At 36.7% G+C, this 13,211-nt stretch overlaps 1 protein-coding gene across 1 annotated transcript in view; it reads right to left on the bottom strand.

Annotated features, from left to right (window-relative positions):
• The window catches only part of LOC103056622 (uncharacterized), a 118,213-nt gene that overhangs the window by 55,535 nt on the left and 49,467 nt on the right, over window positions 1-13,211 (bottom strand). The window lies entirely within an intron of this gene.

Raw genomic sequence — 13,211 nt, 5'->3', positions numbered from 1 at the left:
TATATATGTGTGTGTGTGTGTGTGTGTGTGTGTGTGTAGTTTTCTAAGTCAATATGTGGCCCACAGGGATCATTATATACAGTTTTTAGTGGCCCCCATTTCTATTTGAGTTTGACACCACTGTTCAAGAAGATACTTTTCTCTTACATTGTTTCTGTTACCATTTAAATACAATCAACCATCATTTAAATTTCTAGAATTTATATATAGGTAGTCCCCGGGTTAAGAACACCCAGTTTACAGATGACCCATAGTAAAGAACAGAGCCTATTATGCAGTATTATACAAAAATACTGTTCCGGCTTACATACAAATTCATCTTAAGGACAGACCTTGGGAGCGGAACTTGTTCTTAAACTGGGGACTACCTGTAGAGTCACTTGGTATCCTTATTACATGACAGTTCAGAGCTAGTTCTGGGGAAAACTGTATTTCAAAATTCAGATATAATATTATTGATTATGTGATAGTTCAGCTGTACTTCCCCAAAGAGTTTACACTTCTGAATAGATCAGAACACAATTATTTTCCTGTAACAGCACTTCTGAAATATACATTAAACTGCCCTACTTCACAGCAATTGGCCAATTTCCCTGGAGAAATGTGAGAAGGCTAAAATAGTAACTAAAACATGAGAGAATTGCATAGTAAAAGAATGATGGCACTCAGGAAGAAATCATTATAAAGATCTAATGAACTGGAGATTTGTTTTCAGATGGTTTTGGATATTTGACCCTTCACAATTTCCTATTTGCCTGAGAAGACATTCACATGAAATTATAACTGTTTTTGTGCTGACTGCAGAGCAATAGAGAAAGATGTGACTTGGTTAATTAAGCATTATTAAATTATGATCTTCCTATATATTTCTGCTGAAGACAAAGAGGGAAGATTTCTATTGGCTTAATGCAAGAATTAGGTCTAACAATTGTCCAGAGAAGGAGAATAAATTTGGGGAAGTTATTTGTAAAGGAGGCGAAATTTATCTTGTGTTACTATACCCATTATTTGAATCACTCAGTTTACTAATATCTTTGGAAACCAAAATATAAAGTTGAAAGGCAATAATTTGGAGTTCATCAGATTTCTCTCCTGCTCAAGAATGTACCTTATGCATAATGTAAACAAGAGCACCTTTCCAGACAGAAATAGTTCTTGAAAGGGTTGCTCAAGGTACAAATGGAAATAAGATGAAAATGAGCTAAAACAAATGAAGTGCTTTAAATACTTGGACCTGATATTCAGTAAGACTCTTTGATGGAAGAATCACATTTCAGAAAACATTTTGTATCTACTAAAAGCATCACACTAAATAAAGCCATTTGAGCATCCCTGCTCTTGAAAAAATATATGAAGTGACCTCAGTGCTGTTTAGCAGTGAAAAAGGGAAGAAACCTACCTTGCTATCGAAACAAAAAGAGTGCAGAACAAATATCTTTGAAAGCAACTTGCACTCCTTAATGATACTCTGCTTTTTTTCTACTTTCAGAAATGGAATTATCCTTTACTGCAGGAGCAAGATGGATGATGTACGTACTATATGATGAGTACTAGGACTGTATGACAAAGAGACTATATGCACATGTGCATGTGGAAACAGCCAGGAACAGCTTCCAAAGCAGTTTTGAAACTTTAACAATTTGCAGAAAGCTAAACAAGGTGCTGTCTTTTGGAAGAGGTGGTTATTAAAGAGAGCAGAGAACATAAATGGCTGCAAAAGTTCCCTCAAGAGCACACACTGCTTGTGAGAAAGCAGGCCTGAAGTAAGGCAATAATCCTTCCTTTGCTTTTCAAAGCCTTCCTAATTACATCAAGGTCTTCTTACTCTCAACATCATGGAAATTAGGGTTTGTGGAGCCCTTCTGATATAACATTGTCCATGGGGTTTTCTTGGCAAGGATACTGGAGTGGGTTGCCATTTCCTTCTCCAGTGGACTACATTTTGTCAGAACTCTCTGTCATGACCTGTCCGTCTTGGGTGGCCCTGCACAGTATAGCTCATGGCTTCACTGAGTTACGCAAGCCCCTTTGCCACGACAAGGCAGTGATCCATGAAGGGGCAGTGATCCATGTATGCATGGCTGTGAGAGCTGGACCATAAAGAAGGCTGAGCGCCGAAGAATTGATGCCTTTGAACTGTGGTGCTGGAGAAGACTCTTAAGAGTCCCCTGGACTGCTAGGAGGTCAAACCAGTCAATCTTAAAGGAAATCAACCCTGATTGTTCATTGGAAGGACTGATAATGAAGCTCAAGCTCAGATACTTTGGTCACCTAATGCGAAGAGAGGAGTCTTTGGAAAAGACCCTGATGCTGGGAAAGATTGAAGGCAAAAGGAGAAGAGGACGGCAGAGGATGAGATGGTTAGATAGCATCACTGAAGCAATGAGCATGACACTGAGCAAACTCAGGGAGGCAGTGAAGGACAGGAAGGCCTGGCGCAATATGGTTCATGGGGTCACGAAGAGTCGGACACGACTGAACGACTTAACGATCTGATATAACATCTGAAACTTGTCATATGGGAAATGCCAAATGTGCATCCATCAAATTGGGGAAAAGGTTGCTTTCAACAATATTGTTTACTTCTATGGAGAAGAAATTGTTAGGATCTACGATTAATATTACAATCAACAAGAGCTATCCTTTGGTAACTAAATTATACCCTTGGATTGCATTATTGTGAATTTCATAACATCACCTGAAAGTACAGCTTTATGTATCTCTTAGAAATATGGTTAGATATACATTGGTAGAATTATTAACAAGAAATATAATACAGGAATATAATGTATATTATAAAATGCAAATGTCCACAATGCTACAGGCACTTTTAGATATTACAATTGCAGAAATACAAGGTTAGATCCTGTTCTCCAGAACAAAAAGTGAAATTGATAACCAATTACAAAACATTTAATTTAAATGAACATAACCTTTCACATCTGAAAATATATCCAGTTGAAAATACAAGAAATACGAGAATTTCAAAACTGAACAGTTCATATTGTTAGTTAACACTTTTGTTTTTTAACCTCATTTACCTATCACTTTCATTCTGCATATTTCAGAATTTTTAAAATTACTATATCATCTTGACCCTCAATATCTAGTCTGATATCCAACTAAAGAGATTTTCAGAGCAGGAATTTTAAAATGACTATAAGCCTATCAGAACAGAGATGGGCTTACAATTACTAAGTTATTTTTTTAGTTATTTATTTACCCAGACATTTTGGTGACAGAATGCATTACACTACAAGAGACAGCAGGATTGGGCAACATGGTGTTTGTGGCTCACAGAGACTTTCTTTGATATTTACCAGGCCTTCTGCTCCATCTGAATATTTTTTTTAAAAAAGGATTAGTTTAATGAACAAATAAATACATGAGAAGTTGACATGCTACAAAACAAAACACCAGTCCCATTTTTGTTTATGAATGAATGCTTGGATTTCAATAGGCTCCAGAGCCATTCTTGGGGGGAAGGGGGTTAGACAGTGGACAGCTGTGCTTCACTGCTTTGTTTGGAAATGTTTCCACCTGCCCAGGAAGATCCTGTGCAGCTAGCAAGAGCAGCTGGAAGGGAACAACATCCCTTGTTTTCCTTTTGGTAAATAAGTGTTTTGTGACTCACCATGCCCACCATGGCAGCCATTTTACAAAAACATCTACAACATGTTCTCAAAATCCCAACTGTCCCATTATCTCTGATATAGAGCAGGAAGACACAATCAGCAGCCCTCAAGATATTGTTAGGTTTCATCCCTCACCACTGCCCATGATAGTTAAGTTCAGAGAAGTGGCATTCAACAATATCTGGAGGATCCACATGTTACTCATCCCTGATCCACAGGCTATTCGTATAGGCATAATCCTGTAAATGTTAAGTTCTATCAAGTTCATTTGATTTCATCTTGGGAATTAAGTGCATGTACAGTTCTATGCTTATTTGTTCTGACATCAACAAGATTGTGCAGACTTAAAATCTAGGTATGTCCAATTTAAATCAATGGGACTGAAAATATTGAACTAATTTTGCTCAGTTGTATAACAATCTTATATTACTAAGAATTAATAAAAGAATGTATGCATATATAATGAATATATTTAATATCTACATAAAGTAAAGCTGATTTTGTTATTTTCATTAAATGTGATCCTGTTGGCAATTATGATAAAATTTAAATAGTTTAATGTGTTTCTCATGTAATTATATTTTATTTCCTGGACCAAACTCAGTACTGTAATATACCTCTTGACCAGTAGAGGGAAGACATGGTCTAATCCTGCATTTCTCAGTCTTGATTACTTCCAGATATGTAGACTTGGTCCCAGAATTTCCAAAGCAGCATGGCAATTCTGGAGAATTCTGGAACTTGCAAACATTGGGAAACTTTGTACTATTCAAGAAATAAAGGATTTGGATCAGTACCATTTAGGCCATTGGATCCAACTGTCTGATCAATACAGGAATCCAAATTACCTGATAGAAATTCTTTTGCCCAGATAATTTCTTTTGCCTACTCCTTGCCTTGCCCTTTTTTTTAATGACTTAAAAATAAATAAATAAATAAATAAATAAAAACCTACATTTTTCTACTGGTGGTGTCTTAAGACACAGAAGTGAAAATCAATGCATGGGATCTGCAGTTGTTGTCTGCAGTGCTTGTGCCATGTTTTATTCCTGCCTCAAAGTTACCTGGCATATGTCTGCAGAAAGTGCAATCCTGTAGCAGTGCACATTTCAGCTCATAAGAGAGAATGAACATTTATCAGCTCCAAGAAAGGAGATCCTACAGCAGAAGCTGACAGAGGAAGCAACTCTCCATAAGGAAGGGAATCAAGCAAAGGATTAAGCTCAGTAAACACTCTCCACCAGTCTCCTTTGCCAAACACCCATTAGTGATACAGGTTATGTGTAATTGTAACTACCATATTAGCCATGAAGAATGAAAAAACAAAGCAGCTATGGGAAAATGGCTTCATGGAGCGATAGTTTTATTTGAATGAAAGTTCAAGCATATATATTTCAGATGAAATACACCAGACTAGGGAAATAATCTACATGTGAAACATTATTTATATACTATAGAAATACTAGCATTCACTTTTATTTCTCATTACTTCTTTTGCTACCCCCATTTCCCTGCCTGACTGGAATTGTCTGCAATTGTATTCTTAGTATCTCCTTATTTAGGAACTGCTATATTTTTCTGCTCTTTCTCCTGTCATGGAATCCTAATTATTGTTGCTCCGAGCTTATTAAAAATCCACTTTCTTGAATTCCAGTGTTCTCATTTATTCATGCTCAACTTTAGTTTCTGCTCAGAATGCCAGCATGATGTGATCACTTTTCCTCAATGTTCATGCCACCCCTGCTTCCTAGACTAAGTCTTCTCTAGTGGTTAGTTTCAAATCAGGAATAGCTGACCCTCTTGTGCCTCTGAAGGAGAAAATCAGCAAGGGAGTCAGGTCTGGAACTTCTTAAAAGGACCCCCTTGGCAGTATCTTCCAACAGACACTGGGCGAATTAAACTCCCCCATCTTTATTATTTCATTCCTGTTTGAAATACTTGCAATTTGCTTTTGAAAACATTTTTATAAAATTATAAAGTTATAAAGAAATTATAAAACATTAATGAAACACATTTTATCTTTGGTTGGGCATGTGCTAGTAGGCAACAACAATACTGCTTTTGTTCATTTCTCTACTTATTTTAACCAAAATGCTCTCTACAATATCACCTATTTAATTCACTTCTATTTCTAAACAGGTATTTTAACATTTAATGCAACTAGTTCTCCCATACCCTCATTTGGTTTCTTTCAAACAAATTGTATCATTTTACTGCTATATATCAATGATGGGATCATCCCAGTATTTCTTCATTACATACATACATACATACATACATACATACATACATACATACATACATACACATCACACTTTTCCCTTTTGGGATAAGCTGCATTATGCAGAGCAGAGAAAAAGAACAGTAAAAAGACACTGTGAGATGAGAAAAAAGAAAAGCTATAGCTAAAACTAATCATCATCATCATCATCATCATCATCATCATCATCATCATCATCATCCACTATACCTCGTTATACATTTCTATCCTTGAAAACCACCCTTGTTTCTAGCAGTAACCAAACACTGATTAATACATTGCTTTTGTTTTTTCAACTTCTTATCATCTTTTTGAGGATTTCTTCAATCCTTCAAATCTTGTCTTTCTTTCTTTTTGCCCTTCCTCTCAATCCATTCACTGTTCATTCATATATTTGTTTTGCAATTTGATTCTCATTCATTTTTTTTTATATGACCAAACCACTTCAACATATTTTTTTTGTACTGAATTCACATTCATTCATTATCCATTCATTCTGGACCTTATTTCTTCTTCTTCTCCTACATATAAAATAGCCCATTTCCACTGCATTAAAAAATTGTATGTACCTCCTGACCTCTCCCTAATAGAGCCATTTTCACTTCTTTCAACAAATGTTCATTCCTTGTACCAGATCACATATTACCACCAGTGTTTGCATTTCTTAAAATTTCTCCATCCTTTTTTCTATCTTCAGTAAACATTCTGTCACGATGCACACATGAATCTACTTGTTCTAATTCATCTTCATGTATTTATCCCATGAAATTGTTCATTCCATTTTCCCTGTCAAACAAAATAACTTTATTCTCATCAGTTTAAAGATTTGTATTCTTTGTTGCATCATATAAGCTATCTAACATTCACTGCAACTTATTTGGGTTCTCAGTCAACACAATGACATCACCTGTCCAGAGAATGCACATTTACATTCTGAAAGAGTACGCTTGTAGTATCATAAGGCATTCCTTACATATGAATTCATACAGTCATCAAACAAAAAAGATATCCTTTTTTGATATCACATATCCTTGTCTTACTCCCTGATCAATACTGAACTATCCAATAAGCATTCCATTTATTCTCATGCAAGTTTTACTTCCATCATATACTACTTTTATCACATTCAACAACCAACCTTTGACACCATGTTGGTGTCACCAACCACCGTTGCTATTCAAGCCTATTCACTTTATTATATACTTTCTTTAAAGTAACACATGTACAATACACTTTCTTTCATATATTTTTCAATGCTGAAGAGCAAAAATCTGGTCTGCACATTCCCTACCTAACAAAGCCACACTACACTTCCAAGATTTTGCTCTTTGACGGTTTAAAAATCAAATAAATAAACAAACTCCACAATCAAAGCCCCAGATGTCCAAGGTGCCCCCTCAATTACTCTGTAAGCCTATTTTTAATGACAGCTCCAGGCAAAGTTACCAAGGAAATGAGACACTATCTTCTTTTCAGGCCAAAGGAAGCTTGATTCAACCTTGTTTCTGCCATTCTCAAAAGCATTGCAATTTAACTGGACTAAACCAGCTAGGTAACACCCCTGATCCAAAGGGAAAAAAATTGCAGAATGTGTATAGATTTGAAACACTTGGGGAACCAAGGTTCATGAAGTATGCATTGGGTTTCAGATGTTGTCCCCATTCTACTGAAGCAGGGAGTGGATTGAAAAGGACATGATAAAACTAAACAGAAACATCAATGCTAATGTCATTAAATTATCATACTTTCTGGACAACTTAGATACAAGGACTAACCCTCCTTCAGTTTAATCATGGTCTAAACCTCATGTATATTAAAAATTAATATATATGAGGATATAAAAGTTAAATATTGCATTATTCTAATATTTATAAAAGAGGTTAGTAAGTTATAATTAGCAAAGACTAACCCTAAACATATGCATATTTCAACCAAATAAACTACATGAAGCTTCCTGGAATAATTAACAATCAGTTAAAGACCCAGGATTTAATTTGTGCACATGCAGAAAAAAGTGATTAAAGCCTGTTGAGCAGGCTTCCAAAATAGCATGACAATCATTATTTTTGACATGAACACCCAACCAGTCCACATAGCAGCAACCTACACATTTCACCTGCCAAGGAAGGCCATTTTAGGTCCCCTGGGAAACTCAGTTAAATATACAGGACAGCTACCTCTTGTACATTAATATGAATATCCAAATCATTTGATTTCCCAAATGTCAAATACTAGAGAGAAGGCTGAGTAACAAACTGAATATAAAAAAGAAACTTGGGTTCAGTGCTTAAAAGGTACCTGGCCACAACACTATATGATCTAGTATTTAAATCAACAAATCGTGGAGCAAAATATTATTTATATAAACTATACTTTTCTAAATTTCTTGTACCACTCAAAAAAAGTAATACAAAAAAAAAAAGGCATTGTTTTGAAAGTTAGTATTTCAATGATAGTTATGAAAACAGATTGGGAATAATTCCTGAAGAAACCATACCTTGTCCGCTATTTTGGAAATTAAATTATTTTCTCCAATTCCTGTGAAAAGTGCGTTAGATTTCTCTCCACTAAGAATATTGCCTGCAACCTGAACATTAGGTGTCAGGAAAGTAAATTCATTCTTCCTGGATTCTGAGGAGAGGCAAAGCTGATAGGAATAAGGCAGAGTCCCAGCTTCAAAATTGGGTGGAAATATTGCACCTGTTGTGGAATGAGGAACAGGGCCAAAACACTGTAGGAATCTGGGACTCCCTGAGTGTCGGAGCTTCACCGCAATTGCCAGAATCACTGACAAGAGAAATAAAAATGACATCAAAGCTAAGGCCAAAACCAAATAGAACTGTAGATCAGGATGATAGTTTGAACTGCTCAATTGGGATTTCACCTCTGGAAGGGCCTCCTGGAAGTTCTCAGCAAACACCAGGTTCAGAGTGATGGTGGCTGAGAGCGGTGGCCGCCCATTATCCTTCACCAGAACGATGAGTCTCTGCTTCACAGCATCCCTCTCCAGAAAAGCTCTTGCTGTCCTGATCTCACCCGTATGGGAACCAACAGTGAAGAGTGCTGGCTCTGTGGCTTGAATCAGGTGGTAGGAGAGCCAGGCGTTGTGTCCAGAATCAGCATCCACAGCCACCACCTTTGTTACCAGATAATCTGCCTCGGCTGAACGAGGAACCATCTCAAAGAGGGCGGAGTCCTTGGATTCTGGTGAAGGGGACAGGATTTGAGGGCTGTTATCATTCCGATCCAGGATAAACACGCTGACCGTGACGTTGCTGCTGAGAGGGGGACTACCGCCATCTTGAGCCTTCACCTGCAGCTGGAATTCTCTGAACTGCTCGTAGTCAAAGGATCTCTGGGCGTAGATGGTGCCAGTCTCAGAATGAATGGAGATACAGGAAGAGATGGGAAGTTCTTCAATGTTGCTGGTGAGGATGGAGTATGTGATCCGTGAGTTCTGGTCCACATCTGGATCAAAGGCCTGAATCTGGAAGATGGAGGCACCAGAAGGATTGTTTTCTGGCACATAGATGCTGTAGGAAGCTTTCTCAAAAGCAGGGGCATTGTCATTGATATCAGAGATCTGCAGCAAGATGGTTTTGTTTGTACTCAGTGGAGGAGTTCCCTTGTCAGTTGCTATGATTGTAATATTATACTGAGATGCTTTTTCTCTGTCCAGAGGTCTGTCTGTCATGAGCTTGTAGTAATTTTTAGATGATGGAAGTATCTTAAATGGCAAATCACTTTGCAAATAGCAAGTAACCTCTCCATTATCACCAATGTCTCTGTCTTTAACATTTATAAGAGCAATTAAGTTTCCAGATTCAGAATCTTCAGGAATTGGGTTAAACACAGAGGCTAACTGTATTTCTGGTATATTGTCATTTTCATCTGAAATTTTTATTTCAATATTGCAGTGTGTCACCAGTCCACCACCATCTTTTGCTGCAACTGATACTGTATACTCTTCAGTTTCTTCAAAGTCCAGCAACTCTGTGAGATAAATTGTCCCTTTGATTGAATCCAATCTGAATTTTTGTTTAGCAGTGGGTGGTAAATTGGTGAAATGATATGTGATTTGGGCATTTGTCCCTTCATCTTTATCGGAGGCTTCCACCTGAAGCACAACAGATCCAACTGGAATATTTTCTTTCAAATTAACTGTATATGTATCTTGAGTAAAAATGGGTGGGTTGTCATTGGCATCAGTGACATTAACCCATATATGGGCAGTCCCAGTTTTTCTTGGTTCACCCCCATCCAGGGCTGTAAGGATCAAACGAAGGCTCTGTTCGCTTTCCCGATCAAGGGGTTTCTGCAGCACCAGTTCTGCATATTTAATTCCATCTTTTCTCTCTCTAACCTCCAGTGAAAAGTATTGATTGGGACTCAGTATGTAATTCTGGAGAGAATTAAGGCCAACATCTGGATCTTCAGCTTTTCCAATGAGAAATCTTGTGCCTGGCAAAGTTAGTTCACTTGTGTCCAAATTGATATTGTCATTGAGGAATTTGGGTGCATTATCATTAATATCCTGGATTGTCACTGATATATGGAAAACATTTCGAGGGTTTTCCATCACAGCTTCTAAGTTAACAAGGCAAAGAAGGCTTTTCCGACAGATTTCTTCTCGATCTATCCTGTCATTTACATAGAGGTTTCCATTGTCTGCACTGATAATCAAATACTGCATTTTATCCAAAGATACAGAATGAAGTTTACGATATTTCAATTCTCTTTCACTCAATCCCAACTCCTTGGCAAGATTTCCCACTATTGAACCCTTTGTCATCTCCTCAGGTATGAAATAATGAATCTGCTGTGCAATATTGTGGTGGATGAATGACAAAATCAGGAGAAACTGTACTTGCCTTGAGAGTGCCCTGGCACTTCTTCTGTGCCTTCTCTCCATCAGTCTTTTCCACAACAGCAGTTTCCTTTTCCCAGCTTCTTCTGATCTGATCAAATTCTCTTGGGGATGAAGGAAATATCAGTAGAAGTAATATTTGCCTTTTTCTTAAATGTATTTTTTTCTCCCTTTGCAGCAGTGCGGTATTGTGCTCTTCATTTTCTTCTATCGTATACAGCAGTGATGGGAGCTGCTCAGGCTAGGAGGCCTCCATTCGATCTCTATGCTCTTTCAGGCTATCAGGTTGGGCAACAGCAGCACTCTGAGGTTCAGACAGGGAACTGCAGGGACAGTCTCTTAATCCGTACAAAACAGAGAGAGGGACATGTTTTTCTAGAGCTGGTGTATTTAGGGAAAATATTTTTTTTCTCTTTTTGTACAGTACCGTACTAGGAAAATAATTATTGCAACACTAATCAGAACTGATGTCCAAACTAGCAGAGAGCCAATTTCCCATATAGTAAAATAATATTAATCTCCAGTTCTATTAAATTCCTCTTAATTTGTTATAGTATCCACCTTTTTATTGAAACGGATCTGTCTTGTATATTAATTCCGAAATGGCCGAACATATTTCTTGTTATAAGCACCAGAATGTTAGCATTTTCCAAATATGCTACAGATAATTCTTGAATTAATAATCAGTATTATTCACCTGAATGATAATAATGATAATAATAATTCAAACTTAAGGAGTCGATGGAAGTTACTGTAAAATCCTGGTTCTTCCCTAACATTTCCAACCAAAGAACATTTTCCCACTCTTATAGGAAAGGATTAGTTAATCTTCATGGTTATTAGTTCTTCATTAGTTAATCTTCACCTGCCTAATTTTTGCAGTCCTGAAAAATATCAGTCTTTTCCTTCCAATTTTGACAACCTATAAAATGATGGGCATTACATCAAAAGTGCACATGATTTATATACAGATGAAACCTCCTGTCCAGAGACATGTATGTGTGTTTTTTCAGAGTTTCTTAAAACTTTCTCTGTAAAAAGGAGTGCTTTGGGGTTGATAATCCAGAATATAAATATGCATATAATAAGCAAATATTCTAATGCATAATAAATCAAATGGCACCCAAAAGTAATACGTATAGGCTGCTTAAAGCTCCAGCTGAGATTCTTTTTCCATTGTGATATCCAAGAAGTACTAAATGTTCTTGCAAATGTATCCGAGTTGCTTTTAGATGGACCCTCCTTTTCGGGACACTACCTTAATTGTGCCACCCAGACACAGTTCTGCTATATGCAAAATGGACGCACAGTCTTTGTTACTTTTAAGTGCTAATTCAAATGGCACTTAAAAGTATTACTTTTATACTTTTAAGAAAAGGTGTTATTTTTATACTTTTAAGAATATTTTAAAGAAAAAGTAAAAGTATTCAAATGGGCTTTGTAGCATACCTAGTCATATTCAGCAAAATAATGTAGTTTTTATAAATTTATCTATCAGTTGAATAAATATGAAATGTTGCTAAAATTATGTACCAAATATGACATAAGCACTGTCAACATATCCAAATATACTAATACAAAAGTACAACCGTTTTCTATAAAGTGAAATTGTAAAAAAAAAAAAAAATCAAGAAAGAGAAGGGATAGGACTATTCAGTGTAAGACAACATACCGAGCATTCTTGAATTTTAAGCATACTGTAGATATAATCATGTGAGGTAGATCAATATTATTATACACAGCAGAAGAAAATCAATGCCCATATTAAAATAATTATTATTATATTATACACTGATGGGGTCTAAGCTCCGTCTCCTGCATCTGGTTGATCATTGTGAGAAACAAATGCTGGGCAAAGATGATCATGAGCCCAATACAAACAGGGCTGTTCTTATGTTCTTCATACCTGGGCAATTATAAAACATACCATAGTGGAATCAGTCTATAAGCACCTTAACAACGAGTGAATATTAGAGATCAGCACAGATTTGTTGAAAATAACTCTTGTTTTTGACAAATCTCCTGTCTGGAGAAGATTGTAGAAATGGTGCAGACACAATCATTTTCAACAAAACATTTGACAAAACATCCCATAATATTCTTATCAACAAGCTAAATGGAATAATTATTAAGTACATCCACATATGAGAGCCAGTTTGGTATACTGGTTAAAGGCACTAGGCTAGAAACGGGGAGACCATGAGTTCTATTCCTGCCTTAGGCACAAAGTCATCTGGGTGATGTTGGGCCAGTCACTCTCTCTCAGCCCTAAAAAGAAGGCAATGGCAAACCACTTCCGGAATCTTGCCAAGAAAGCTACAGGGACAAGTCCAAGCAGTTACTAGGAGTCAAGAGTAACTTGAAGGCACAAATAATAATAATTAAAAAAAAACCACAAACAATTTGAAAAGCATACCCAAGGAGCACTTATGAAAACAGAGGTTCCTTA

The sequence above is a fragment of the Python bivittatus genome, unplaced genomic scaffold, assembly GCF_059951505.1.
Source record: "Python bivittatus isolate LINGU-HERP-01145 unplaced genomic scaffold, Pbiv_v1 ctg000960_np1212, whole genome shotgun sequence".
NCBI classification, from domain to species: Eukaryota; Metazoa; Chordata; class Lepidosauria; order Squamata; family Pythonidae; genus Python; species Python bivittatus.
Note: the sequence above shows the minus strand (reverse complement) of the source record. Positions and strands in the feature narration are given on the sequence as shown.